The sequence below is a fragment of the Pristiophorus japonicus genome, chromosome 17 (assembly GCF_044704955.1).
Source record: "Pristiophorus japonicus isolate sPriJap1 chromosome 17, sPriJap1.hap1, whole genome shotgun sequence".
Classification (NCBI taxonomy): domain Eukaryota; kingdom Metazoa; phylum Chordata; class Chondrichthyes; family Pristiophoridae; genus Pristiophorus; species Pristiophorus japonicus.
Genome location: NC_091993.1, coordinates 664719 through 677498, shown reverse-complemented (window position 1 = coordinate 677498; position 12780 = coordinate 664719). Strand labels below are relative to the sequence as shown.

The window sequence follows — 12780 nt, the reverse complement described above, 5'->3', positions numbered from 1 at the left end:
CATAAAGGTTGCCCATAACTTCCTTTCTTTTGCACTCTAAGCCTTTTATTTATAAAGTTAAGGATCCCATATTCTTTTTAACAACCTTCTCAACTTAACCCGTCACCTTCAAACCTTCAGACTCAGGGGCAAGAGTGCTACCATTGAGCCAAGGCTGACACAGATAACAAATGTGTATTTAAATATGTAAAGCAAGTGCTTACTGCTGGCAGTGGAAGATTTCTGGTAAATAAGGCATTTACCACAGTATTAAACCTGCTCTCCATGGTCATTTTTTCACTGACTAGTGTATTCTCAACTCAGGAATCAAGCCTACACGTGACTGTTGTAGACTTGCTAGGTGGGGGGTAATTGGTTTGGGCCTGTTTTTGGAAGAGGTCTTGACTTAATAGTCCAGACGAGCTGCCGGGACCTGTCCCGTCTACAGAGGCAGTTCACACATGTCGAGCGATCCGAATGTGGGCCACCTGCCTTGCCGGCAGCGGCTCTCAGCGAAGTGCTGGGAGAGGAGAGGGATGGAGAACAGGTAGTGGGCGATCGCAGGCCAGCAGTGGGCCTCGGGAATACTGTGGGCCTCGGGAGGTGGGCCTTGGGAGGTGGGCCCTGGGAGTGCTATGGGCCTAGAGAGTGCTGTGGGCCTCGGGAGATAGGCCAGGGAGGGGTCCTGGGAGTGCTGTGGGCCTAGAGTGCGGTGTGGGCCTTGGGAGGTGGGCCCTGGGAGTGCTGTGGGCCTCGAGAGCACCGTGGGCCCTGGGAGTGCTGTGGGCCTCGAGAGCACCGTGGGCCCTGGGAGTGCTGTGTGTCTAGAGGGTGCTTTGGGCCTTGGGAGGTGGGTCTCAGGAGTGCTGTTGGCCCCGGGAGGTGGGCCTCGTGAGTGCTTTGGGCCTCGAGAGGTGGGCCTCGTGAGTGCTGTTGGCCCCGGGAGTGCTGTGGGCCTTGGGAGGTGGGTCTCAGGAGTGCTGTGGGCCTCGAGAGGTGGGCCTCGTGAGTGCTGTTGGCCCCGGGAGTGCTATGGGCCTAGAGAGTGCTGTGGGCCTCGGGAGATAGGCCAGGGAGGGGTCCTGGGAGTGCTGTGTGTCTAGAGAGTGCTTTGGGCCTTGGGAGGTGGGCCTCGTGAGTGCTGTTGGCCCCGGGAGATAGGCCAGGGAGGGGTCCTGGGAGTGCTGTGTGTCTAGAGAGTGCTTTGGGCCTCGGGAGGTGGGCCTCGTGAGTGCTGTTGGCCCCGGGAGTGCTGTGGAGCAACACTCCATCTCCTCCTACCTCCACATCAATCTGAAACTACTTTTTTGGGGGGTAAACTTTCCGATGTAGCTCTCCCGGCAGAGCGTCGCCCAACTGGAGTGGCCAGCGGGAGTCTGAGTGAGGGAATCAGAGTGCCCGGTTTGTGCACTGTTTCCCCGTCCCCCGGAGTCGAGGATGACTTGCTCCCACACTAAAACGAGTTCTAAGGTGACAGATGAGCCCAATGTGGGACCTACAGACTCTGTCACAGGTGGGGCAGACGGTGGTCGGAGGGACGGGTGGGTGGGGGCTTGGGTTGTCGTACGCTCCTTCCGCTGTTTGTACTTGGCTTCAGTGTGCTCCCGGCGAAGAGATTCGAGGTGTTCGGCGCCTTCCCGGATGCTTCTCCTCCACTTTGAGCGATCTTGGGCCAGGGATTCCCAAGAGTCGGTGGGGATTCCCAAGAGTCACCCACTCCTGCGAACCATGAGCAGAGCAGGCCCGGTACCTACTCCAACCAGGACAGCCCAATTTCCCAGATGGGTCCTAAAACAAGTATAAGGCCCCACAATAGCATAAGGCGGCGCCTAATGCCCACTTTAGACAACCACCCTGGACGCCTGAAAAATGATCTATTCGATTGGATGTCTTTCAAGGTGTCCTTCGGGCACAAGGTGTTGATCCCCAAAATTGGTCCACGTTGTACCCGTTTTACGCTTATTCTGCCCTTCTAAATGATCTGTATTCTCGCTTCCACTCACTGAGAATAGATTTGGGTCTCCTCGATACAGGCTGATCATTTACACTGCGAGCAGAACATACACCATCATCCATTCTGTGGAGGAATTACATACCTGCAGCGATTCTACAATTCATTACTTCAAGAAGAAAAGTGTATTTCCACAATTACACGATCGTCCCATGCAGCCTGTAAACATCTAGACAGGCAATTTCCGCAATGGTTCTCTCACTCGTTCACTGAAACTCTGGAGAAAAAGAACCTAATCGCCAAATAGCGGAGGTTTCTGCAGCTCTTACACCAAGGGCTAGACTTTCCACTAGGTGGCTAAGGCCCCAAAAAGTGGGCCTTGTTCCAGCGATGTGGGACATATCGCCCGTGCTGATCGGCGGCACAAGGCCCATTTTTTGGGGCGATTTTCCACTCGGCCTTACCCCGGCGATGTCAAATGGGTGATCTGATTTTACGGCAATCTCACGATCGCCCAAAGAAAATGGAAATGAATGAAAAAAAAAGCTTCCCTAGCAACGCTATACTGCGCATGTGTAACTTGATTTTTTTTTAAGGTTGATTTTCTTTGCCGTGTTTTGAGAGGTCAGGGGTCATCACACATACTCAGAAGCTCTGTGAGGGTCGGGGAGAGAGAGAGGAGAAAGGAGGAAGGAGTTTCTGGATTGGTTGAATTTATCTGATAATATTACACACATTTCAAATTATTTTTGCATTTGAACAAATTTTAAATACTGTTAAGTGCAGTGATAATACTACTTAGAATTTAATTTAAAAATTTATCAGCAGCATTTTATTCTTTGAAAGTGGAGGGATCAATGGAAAGGTGAAGGGCCAAGCCCTTCAGCGAGGAGGCCAATGAGGCCCTGGTGAATATAGTCAGCACGAGGTGGGAGGATCTGACACGGAGTGGGCCTGGGAAACCTCCACCCTGTGCCTATCGGAGGATTTGGGCAGAGATTGCCGACATGGTCACATCGGCATCAAATGAAGCCCGGACACCGAACCAGTGCCACAAAAGATGGAACAGCCTACTGGCGGCTGCCAAAGTTGAAATTTATATTTGAAATCATCCATATATATTATTTAATGATGTATGGAAATTGTAACTAGAATCTGCAATGTTATTTCGTAATTTTTAAACATAACTAAATTATGAATAAATTTATGTACCCCAGCATAAAGTTGAATGTTATGGTATGAAATATTGTATTCCTATGCAATGTAATGCAAATTTGTAATTGAACATTTAAATCTGTCAGTCTTAAATGTTTATTGCCAAATCCATTTGCTTATGCCGTGCAATGTTACCTTATCATTTACAGACGAAGATATCTATCAGCCACCGCGAGCAACGCAGGACGGGCGGGGGCTGTGCCATGCTCCAGTCTTTAAGTGCTTACGAGGAGCTTGCGGTGGCCTTGGTGGGGCCAGAAAGCCATTCAGTCACAACCCGTGGTGTGGCCGAACCCACCCTTGAGTCACGTGAGTAATGAGAACTGTGCATTGTGCAATTTGTGAATCAATAGTAAATACTACATATATCTTAGTTACGCATGTAATGTTATGCAATTATAATGTAATTTGATATATAATTGAGATGTACTATTGATCTTCGAATGAGGTCATGTTAGGCCTGGTGATCGTTTGTGCATATGGGGTAATGGAAAGCATTGTAATGTTTTGAGTTCTTGAAAAATTGAGATGTATTGATTTGAATTTTTAAACATTGTTAATAAATTTCATTTGTCTTTCAAAGGTCAACAAGTGTCCATGGAGCACTGAACCTTCAGGAACTTCGCAGGAGGAAGAGCCAGAGGAGGAGCTACTGCAGACAGGAGGAGGAGGAGGAGGAGGAAGAAATGTTTTTTGTGTGGGCCTGCGGCCACCTCGGTTGAGATGGATGAGGCACCGGGACCAAGCGGTGTGCAGGTGGTGACACCAAGGCGTGTGACATTGCACGCCGACCCTACGGAGGTCCAGTCAGCACGCTATGCAATCGCCTACCACAGAGGACCAGACGGAGAGCTTACTATCCCTGTGCAAGGAGACGGTCGCGATCGGTCTCAACCTTATCCAGGAGTTCGCGGGTTTCTCATCAAATTGGAACCAGTTCTCCACAACCTGGAGCGAGTTCTGCACGCACTTCTCCAGCTGGTCTTCTGAGCAGTCACAGACTGCTCGGGAGACGTTGCAGGCGATTAGGGAACTGCCCTACGGCATGCGTTGCTGGCTGGACACACGCTGCACCCCAAGGTGTCATGTCCACTCGCAGCGAGACCCCAAAGCGCACGAGCGAGTACGGAGGACACAGTTCCTCCTGACTCGGAAGTGGAGCCGGAGGCTTCTGCTTCCGCTCCGTCACCTCCACCACGGCAGGAAATCTTGTCATCACAAACTGCACAACGCATTCGTGTCTGTCTGCGTAGACCAAAACGGGCAGGTGGGGTGCGAACACGGGGTGGGACAGGATCTGGAGGGAAACGTGGCCGCAGGTAGGGAGGGGGGAGTGCTTCTCAATAGTTCCATAAATGTTATTGTTACTTAAATGTTCAATTTCTTTATGTTTTGGGGATTTGAGGGAAGGGTGGGATGCTGCGGGGCGGGGGGGTGGGGGGGGAGCGGGGGGTTGGAGGGAGGGTGTTGTTCATTAGTTAATTTAAAAAATTCTATCTTTGCTAATGAAAAAAAAAATTATTCAACAACTTTTGTGCCTTCTCTCTTAGTTACATTAGTTTTCAAACGTACAGTTTTTCATGCATATTTGTTTGTTTATTGTTATTATACCAGTACCTTTACTATGCCAGTACTTTAAACTTTACTTAAACTAAGTCAGATGATAAACCAGTGAGGCAAGACAACAAGGAAACCCCACGCAAATGAAACTTTTGATTAACCCTAACAGTAACTGAACATTTGAATATCCACAATTAATAGTTCACGCGAAGCGTTTATTAATGAGCTGCTGACGCAAAAGCTTAGCGGCCGTGTAACTGCCACTGGCTACTGGTCTTCGGGAGAGGTGTGGTGGTACCGGAGCTAGATGGCCAGGCTGATTGCGCTCCCCTATGTCCTCGCCCGTGTCCTCTCCCGCCTGTTCTTCCTCTTCATCCTCACCGGCTGCCTCTTCTGTCTCATCTCCTTTTGGAGGTGGACCTGCAGCATGATCTGGCATTATTTGTCCTCTCTTTTTGGCTAGGTTATGCAGCATGCAACACACCACAATAAACTCTGCTACCTGGTCAGGGTGGTACTGTAGGCTGCCTCCCGTATGATCCAGGCAGCTGAAGCGCTGCTTTAGGACTCCAATTGTCTTTTCAACGATGTTGCGAGTCGCTATGTGACTTTCATTAAACAGTTTCTGTGCTTCAGTGACGGGATTACGAAGAGGGGTCATGAGCCAACTGGCAAGGCCATATCCTTTATCCCCCAGCATCCAACCGTGACCTTCTGGCTGATTGACAAACATAAGATGTGCACATCATGAATGCTGCCAGGAAATGTAGCATTCACTGTTAAAATTGTTTGATTGTGGTCGACAACAAGCTGCACATTTAGTGAGTGGAACCCCTTTCTGTTACGAAACACCTCCGCGTTCTTTAAGGATGCTTTCAGGGCAATGTGCGTGCAGTCTATTGCTCCCTGCACCTTGGGGAAGTCTGCTATTCTCGAGAAACCCAAAGCCCTCCCGGTCTGTGCCTCCCTGGTCACTGGGAAGCGTATAAAGTCCATCCTGCGAGCGTAAAGTCACCTGTCGAATGCAGCAGTGTATAGCGTGCTGAGAGATATGGCAGATGTCGCCAGCTGAAGCCTGAAAAGATCCCGATGCGTAGAAGGCTAGGGCAGCAGCAACCTTCACCTCAATGGACAGTGCGGTTCTGATGGTGTTGAAAGGCTTGACAAGTTGACATATCTCATCCATGCCCTCCTTCCGGAATCGCAGCCTCCGAAGACAAGCATTTTCAGACATGTTCAGGTAAGATTGCTTTTCCAAGTACCTTCATTGGCTGTACGGTTTCCTCTTCTGTCTCCGTCTACGCATTACTCTGCCACCTCTTCGATTGATCCTTTCAGTAACCAGTGTGTGAACAGTTACAAGTAAAGGCAGGGAAAGCTTAGGCCCCATCACTATCGATAATTACTTTCACTAATTTTAATAATCTCTCTACTCTATACTCTCTAATCACTGCACTCTACGCTATATACCAGTCAGTTTGCTAGGCCCCAACAATATCAGTAAATAACTTCACTATGTAAAAGCTATTTACAAAATAATTTCAATATATAAAAGCTATGTACCAAAAATAACTTGATAATACCAATTTATATTCCCTGTCCCAATATTCTGAGTACAATTATCTTTAAATTAACTCTCTAAATAACTCACAACTAATCCTCCACCCTGCCTCTGAAGTTCAAAATGTTGTCCGTAGTGCCCATTGCCTTCTCTTAGGCCCAGCAAAAGCAACTATTTCTCAGCACTCTTTGGGCCTTGCATCGGCCTAGCGAAGTGCATGCTAGGTACTGAAACTTGGGATCGCCTTGTGTGGGCTCTCATCTTGGCGATCAAAGTGGAAACTTAGGCACCTGTTTTTCCGGCGATGTTTTGGGCCTAGTTTCCACTTTTTGCTCAAAATGGGCGATAGAGGTCCGTTTTGGGCGATAGATGGGCCTTGGATGGGCGATGTGAAGTGGAAAGTCTAGCCCCAACCTATGGTGGTCGAGGGGACAACTCCTGCTGACCTCCTCATCTGACCTTCTCTATCTTGTTGATATTGATATTTTGCCATTCTCCATTTCTCCTCTTTACGCCTCCATTCACGCCTCTCAGTATCACGGTTCCTTACTCAACCAAGAGGGTGGTTTAACATGTGCCCTGCTGTCAATGCCAGGCTGGAGCCAGCTGTGCTATTACCTGTTTTTTCTCCTTCTTTGTAATTGGAACTCCTCGCTACCCACACAGTGCTTGTCCAACAGGCTGAGCAAGAGGGATGGATTGGCAAGTCTGAATACGAGCTGCAATGTATTTGCTTCATGGGTGGTTTGCTTAAGAATTCATAGCAACACATTGCTCTTAAGAACTATTTGATTTATTAACAAAGGTTTAACAATCACACTACACATTACTAGTTCATCCACCAGGCTTACAACCAGCTGCCTCACCGTGGATCCCCCGAACCCAACTGGCTGGGGTTTTATTGAGTCTTGTGAACATCACATGACTGGCTAAGCCACTCCCAGCTGTGAGCATGCTCACCAGGTGCATACATTACACTCGCCAAGACTGGAACTGAAGCTCCACATGCTTCCATTGATCTGTTGGAATGCCACTTATCCAACTAGGTATTTAACAGTTATGGACTACGCGCGTTAAAACACACAGGAGTACTGCATATCTACAGTGTAATCAGTGTACACAGGTACCGCTATTACACGAATAGTTCACTGATAAACATGGAGTTTCTGAGGAGCACGTTTGTATGGTACTGTCAGAACTGTTTGCTCAAAGGACCAGAGACAGGAACCGGAGGAGGCCATTCAGCCCCTCGAACCTGGTCCACCATTCAATGAGATCATGTGCACCTCAGCTCCATTTAGCTGCCATAGCTGCTCATTCTTTCATTCCCTTACCAACAAAAAATTTATCGATCTCAGTTTTGAGAGCTCAAATGGACACCTCCCTCCAGCCTCCACAGCCTTTTGGGGGAGAGAGTTCCAGATTCCTACTCCCCATGGTGTGAAAAAGTTCTTCCCGATTTTCCTCCTAAATGGCCTGGCTCTAATTTTAAGATTAAATTCCCTGGTTCTTGATTCCCCTACCAAAGGAAATCGTTTATCTGTAACTACCTGTATTGTATTTGCTTCATGGGTTCTTTGCTTAAGAATTCATACTAACACATTGCTATTAAGAACTAATTGGGTTTATTAGCGAAAGGTTTAACAATCACACTACACATTACCAGTTCACCCACCAGGCTCACAACCACCTGCCTCATCGTGGATCCCCCGAACCCAACTGACTGGGGTTTTATTGAGTCTTGTGAACATCACGTGACTGGCTGAGCCACTCCCAACTCAACAGCTCTACAACTATTTTAAGTTGAAACATTAATACAAGTGTCCCCTTATTAAAGGGGCACTAAAACCGACAAACTTAAACAAATTAAACTTTAGACATTAAGGATCAAATTTAAATTTGGTTGCCGGGGGTGATGATGCACTCCAGTCCCTCCGGCGCCCACCTCTCGCGGAAGGCCGCGAGCGTACCGGTGGACACCGCGTGCTCCATCTCCAGGGACACCCTGGCTCGGATGTAACCGCGGAAGAGAGGCAGGCAGTCGGGCTGAACGACCCCCTCGACCGCCCGCTGCCTGGACCGGTTAATGTCCATCTTGGCCAGGAGCAGGCCTACGAGGAGGCCTTCCGACCTGCCCGCTCCCCTCCGCACAGGGTGCCCAAAGATCAGGAGCGTGGGACTGAAGTGCAACCAGAAATTGAGGAGCAGCCCCTTCAGATATTGGAAGAGGTGCTGCAACCTCATACACTGCACACACACGTGGAACACGGACTCCTCCAGACCGCAGAAGTTCCTGGTAAAAGACAGGCAGCCCCCACATGGTGGGCAACAGCTCTACCAACCGGTGAGCAACCTCACTGGTGCACACATTACACTAACCTATCGAATCCTTTAACATTTTAACACACCTCGATCAGATCGCCTCTCGATCTTCTAAACTCAAGGGAATTCAAGCCAAGTTTATGTAACCTGTCTTTTGGATCACGTTCATTAAATGGTCATAATTTAAATCTCACAATGTTTGCTATTGTGACAGAAAAGGTCTGCATAAAGATTGTAGCACCCACTAACGTTAAGCCAATCCCAGAAAGAGTCAGTAAATGAATAAATCTGCAAAAACAGCTGCATTACTGGGTGTACAGCTTGAGTGAATTCTCTCTCTGCACCAACACAATAAAACATCACCACAACAGAAACAAAACACTTACCCAAGTCGTTCATTAAACGATTCCCTCCAGCTCCAGGTGAGCAAGCTGCACTCCTCAGTCTCACTTCTTCCCTTTAATCAGCCCAATTGTGCTGAAGACTTGAACGTTAACCCTTAAGGTGGGAAAACAGGAAGAGAAATCGAGCGTAAATGAGCCACCTTGATTTTTGCACAGTAGTCACAATCACCGGCACTTTCCACATGAACTGCTTGAAGCCACATTTTGTTCTTATTCATACCGAACAAGGCTGGGCCAACTCATCCGTGGTCCGTGCATCATTCTGATCCAATCGCATCAATTCCCAACTTGCCCCCATTGTACAGGGGCCCTGAACCGAGTGTGACCCCGATACAAGTGGAACATTGCTTGGCAAGTTAGTTTTGTGCATTATCGGGATTCAATTCGAGTTAATCATCCATGACAAAATGCTGTACTTCATTCACCACCAACAACTTGTATTTATATAGCATCTTAAACGTAACAAAACGTTCCGAGGTGCTCACAGGAGCATAATCAAACAAAATTTGCCGCCAAGCTGCACAAGGAGATACATGGCCAGATGACCAAAAGCTTGGTCAAAGAGGTAGTCTTAAAAGAGTAGAGAGAAGGAGTGAGGCGAGGAGGTTTAGGGAGGGAATTCCAGAGTTTTGGGCCTTGGCAGCTGAAGCTACAGGGATGTGCCAGAGGCCAGAATCAGAGGAGCACAGCTATCTCGGAGGGTTGTAGGGCTGGAGAAGGTTGGAGCGATAGGAAGGGGATGGGTCCATGGAGGGACTAGTCATGCAGCACAATGCAGCGACTGTGCCTTACAGTCTCACAGGGAGCGGTGCTTTTCACCGGGTTTTTACATTTTCCCCGATTTTCAATACTGTTTCCTTCCCCAAAATATCACTCACAGTTTGTTTCTTTTTAAACTGCAGTCGACAAGTTACAAGGTTTTATCGGAAATGTTCTGAGATTTATCTGCAAAAATATAAATCAGTGAGAGCCAGTGCGGACTGGACTCTTGTGGGGAGGGCTGAAAGAGGCTAACCCATGTCTTGTTGTTGGGCTTTTGACTGTATCCCACCTGGACACTTCTCTCTCCTCTGCTCTCTGATGGATGGCGGTGGCGGGGGGGGAGGGGGGAGATAAAGACTTGCATTTTTATAGCGCCTTTCATGACCACCGGACGCTTCAAAGCGCTTTGCAGCCAATGAAGTACATTTGAAGTGTAGCCACTGTTGTAAGACCGCAAACTGCGGGGAAGGCTTTTAACCCCCAACGGGAATGGGCCACAATGTGCATTGGGGGTCTTTGTCAGAGACACTGGGAGAATTTCATCACTGGACCGGTGGCAGGGGGGCGGAGAACGAGGATTGGGGCCAAGAGAAGGCTGCCAGCTGCAAGGTTATATCCGGGAGTGGGGGTTATGCAAGGGTCCCGCGGATGGTGGGGTGTGCCTGGAACAGCAGGGACCAGACTTTCCTTGTAGGGCCCGGAGGATTGCATGATCCTGCCCATCCACCCATTGTACAGGGAGTTGAGCACAAAAAAATCCAGGCTGGCATTCCAGTGCAGTGTTGAGGGAGCGCTGCACTGTCAGAGGTGCCGTCTTTCGGATGAGACGTTAAATTGAGGCCCTGTCTGCCCTCTGAAGTGGATGTAAAAGATCCCATGGAACTATTTAAGAAGAAGAGCAGGGGAGTTATTCCCGGTATCCTGGCCCATATTTCTCCCTCAATCACATAACAAAAAAACAGGTTATCACATTGCTGTTTGTGGGAGCTTGCTGTGCGCAATTTGGCTGCTGCATTTCCCACATTACAGCAGTGACTACACTTCAAAAGTACTTCATTGGCTGTAAAGCACTTTGAGACATCCGGTGGTCGTGAAAGGCGCTATATAAATCCAAGTCTTTCTTCCCTTTAGAGTAGAATCACTACTGTACCCACACCAGAGACCGCAGTGAGATCGGCGGGAGTGGCTGGATTGAATTGTGCGACCCCGAACTGTTTCACACACAGAGAGAAAACTCCTGCAAGACAAGGGGCCAGATTTTCAATGTTCCAACCGGGCATAATACTTGTTGATTAGTCGACCTTAATCGCCCTCCACTGCAAACATTTATCCAATCTCCCCTCAAATGATGCAGTGCCCTTGGCTTTAACCACCTCCTTTAGCAGAACATTTTGTGCTCCAGCAACTAACTCTCCATAGCCAATCTGGCGGCCCCCTCCGACTATTCTGTCTAACTAAATTAAAAACAGAATCAGTGGCTATGAACCTACGATGGGTTCCCGATCCACAACGCTATTCTCGCCCGGGGTACAAGTTGAAGATCTATCCCGATACCTTACAGAGAAGATGAGTGAATCCAATTAAAAATAACATTTCTCGCACGATGCTCACTTAACATTCTTTAACACTTGCACCTACAGCAGGTGCAAACACTGTGCACTAAAGACAAACATGAACATATCCTGCATCTCACAGGACAAGACCATCTAAGTCACACTACTAATAGTTCAAAGGTCGGATGCAAATGGGTATTGTGTTTACCACAGAATCAATTTACATTGCTTGAGAGATGCCTGGCACTGAGCATTTACAGTCCACAATGATTAAAAAAATCAACCATCACTAACAGAGCAAACAACTGCTATAAGTTCCTACTCACTATTCCAACTGGCATGGCTGACTGCTTGAATTACCTGCCTGACCTTGTTTGCCAGTGGTATAATATTGCACAGCTTCTTAGCAACAACCGTTAATGCCCACTCCCAAGCACCTCCACTTTGAATAAATCCATTTGCATAAAGAGAACTTGCTCTGTTTCTGCACGTTCAGGTAATTTGTCACTTTAGCCGATACAGGACGCGCCGCTGGTGGAAAACATGATAATATAGCGCTGTGTATGCTCGTGTGTCAGACTCACCACACCTCAGAGCTAATCTCCAAATAGGAATGGGTCCAAACCTTATCGTAACATGCTGTGAGTAAGCGTTGGCCAACTCTTATCATAATGCAGTTAATCTACAGATCTTCAAATCCTTTGGGTTCAGGCATAAAACAAGCCAAGAAAAGCACGCACATGGGCTAGAACATTCTTTATTGCTTCTCTTGTAACATGTTCAGAGGGCCCTGCTCAGCTTCATTCTTCGGCAGAGATTTTATTTGACTCATTCCTCACGTTGCCTGGAAAACAACAGCGCAGGTGATCTCACATCGCAAAGTAAACTAGGAGTATGGTCAAACGTCATCTGTGTATCACGACAAGAGAGTTTCGAAATAATTAGCAATCAAAGAAAATGTATCAAGCTGAATGCTTGAGTTAATCAACAAAAACTTGCCGTTTCCATAGTAAAACATCCCAAAATGTTTCTCAGAGACGTAATCATAAAATGGACTCCGCACCCAAGGCAAAGTTGTTCAGAGGGGTGACCACAAGCTTGGTTAAAGATGTTGGCTTTAAGGAGGGTCTTAAAAGGAGGAAGCAGTGGAGAGGCAAGGGGGTTTAGGGGAAGGACCGTCAAAGAGCGGGCCTCGACAGCTGAAGGCACGGCTGCAAATGGTGCTTCAAAGGGAAGGGGGCTGCACAGGAGGCCAGGGTATGAAGAGCGGAGTGTTCTGTAGGGCGCGGGACACACACACACACACACACAGTTGTAGGGCTGGAGAAGGTTACAGAGATAGAGAGGGGTGACACCAGTAAAGGATTTAGACACACGATGAGAATTTTTAATTTGAAGCATTGGGGGAACCGGGAGCCAATGTAGGTCAGCAAGTACAGAATCACTGAATAGACACAGCACAGAAAGAGGCCA

General features: G+C 48.0%; 1 protein-coding gene across 7 annotated transcripts in view; it reads right to left on the bottom strand.

The window, feature by feature from the left end:
* Positions 1 to 12780, bottom strand: part of sema4ba (sema domain, immunoglobulin domain (Ig), transmembrane domain (TM) and short cytoplasmic domain, (semaphorin) 4Ba) — a 505268-nt gene that overhangs the window by 294354 nt on the left and 198134 nt on the right. For all 7 annotated transcript variants that reach the window (XM_070858285.1, XM_070858284.1, XM_070858283.1 and 4 more), the window contains one exon: positions 8975 to 9086. The gene's annotated coding sequence lies outside the window, so the exon portion shown is untranslated. The remainder of the gene's footprint in view (positions 1 to 8974; positions 9087 to 12780) is intronic.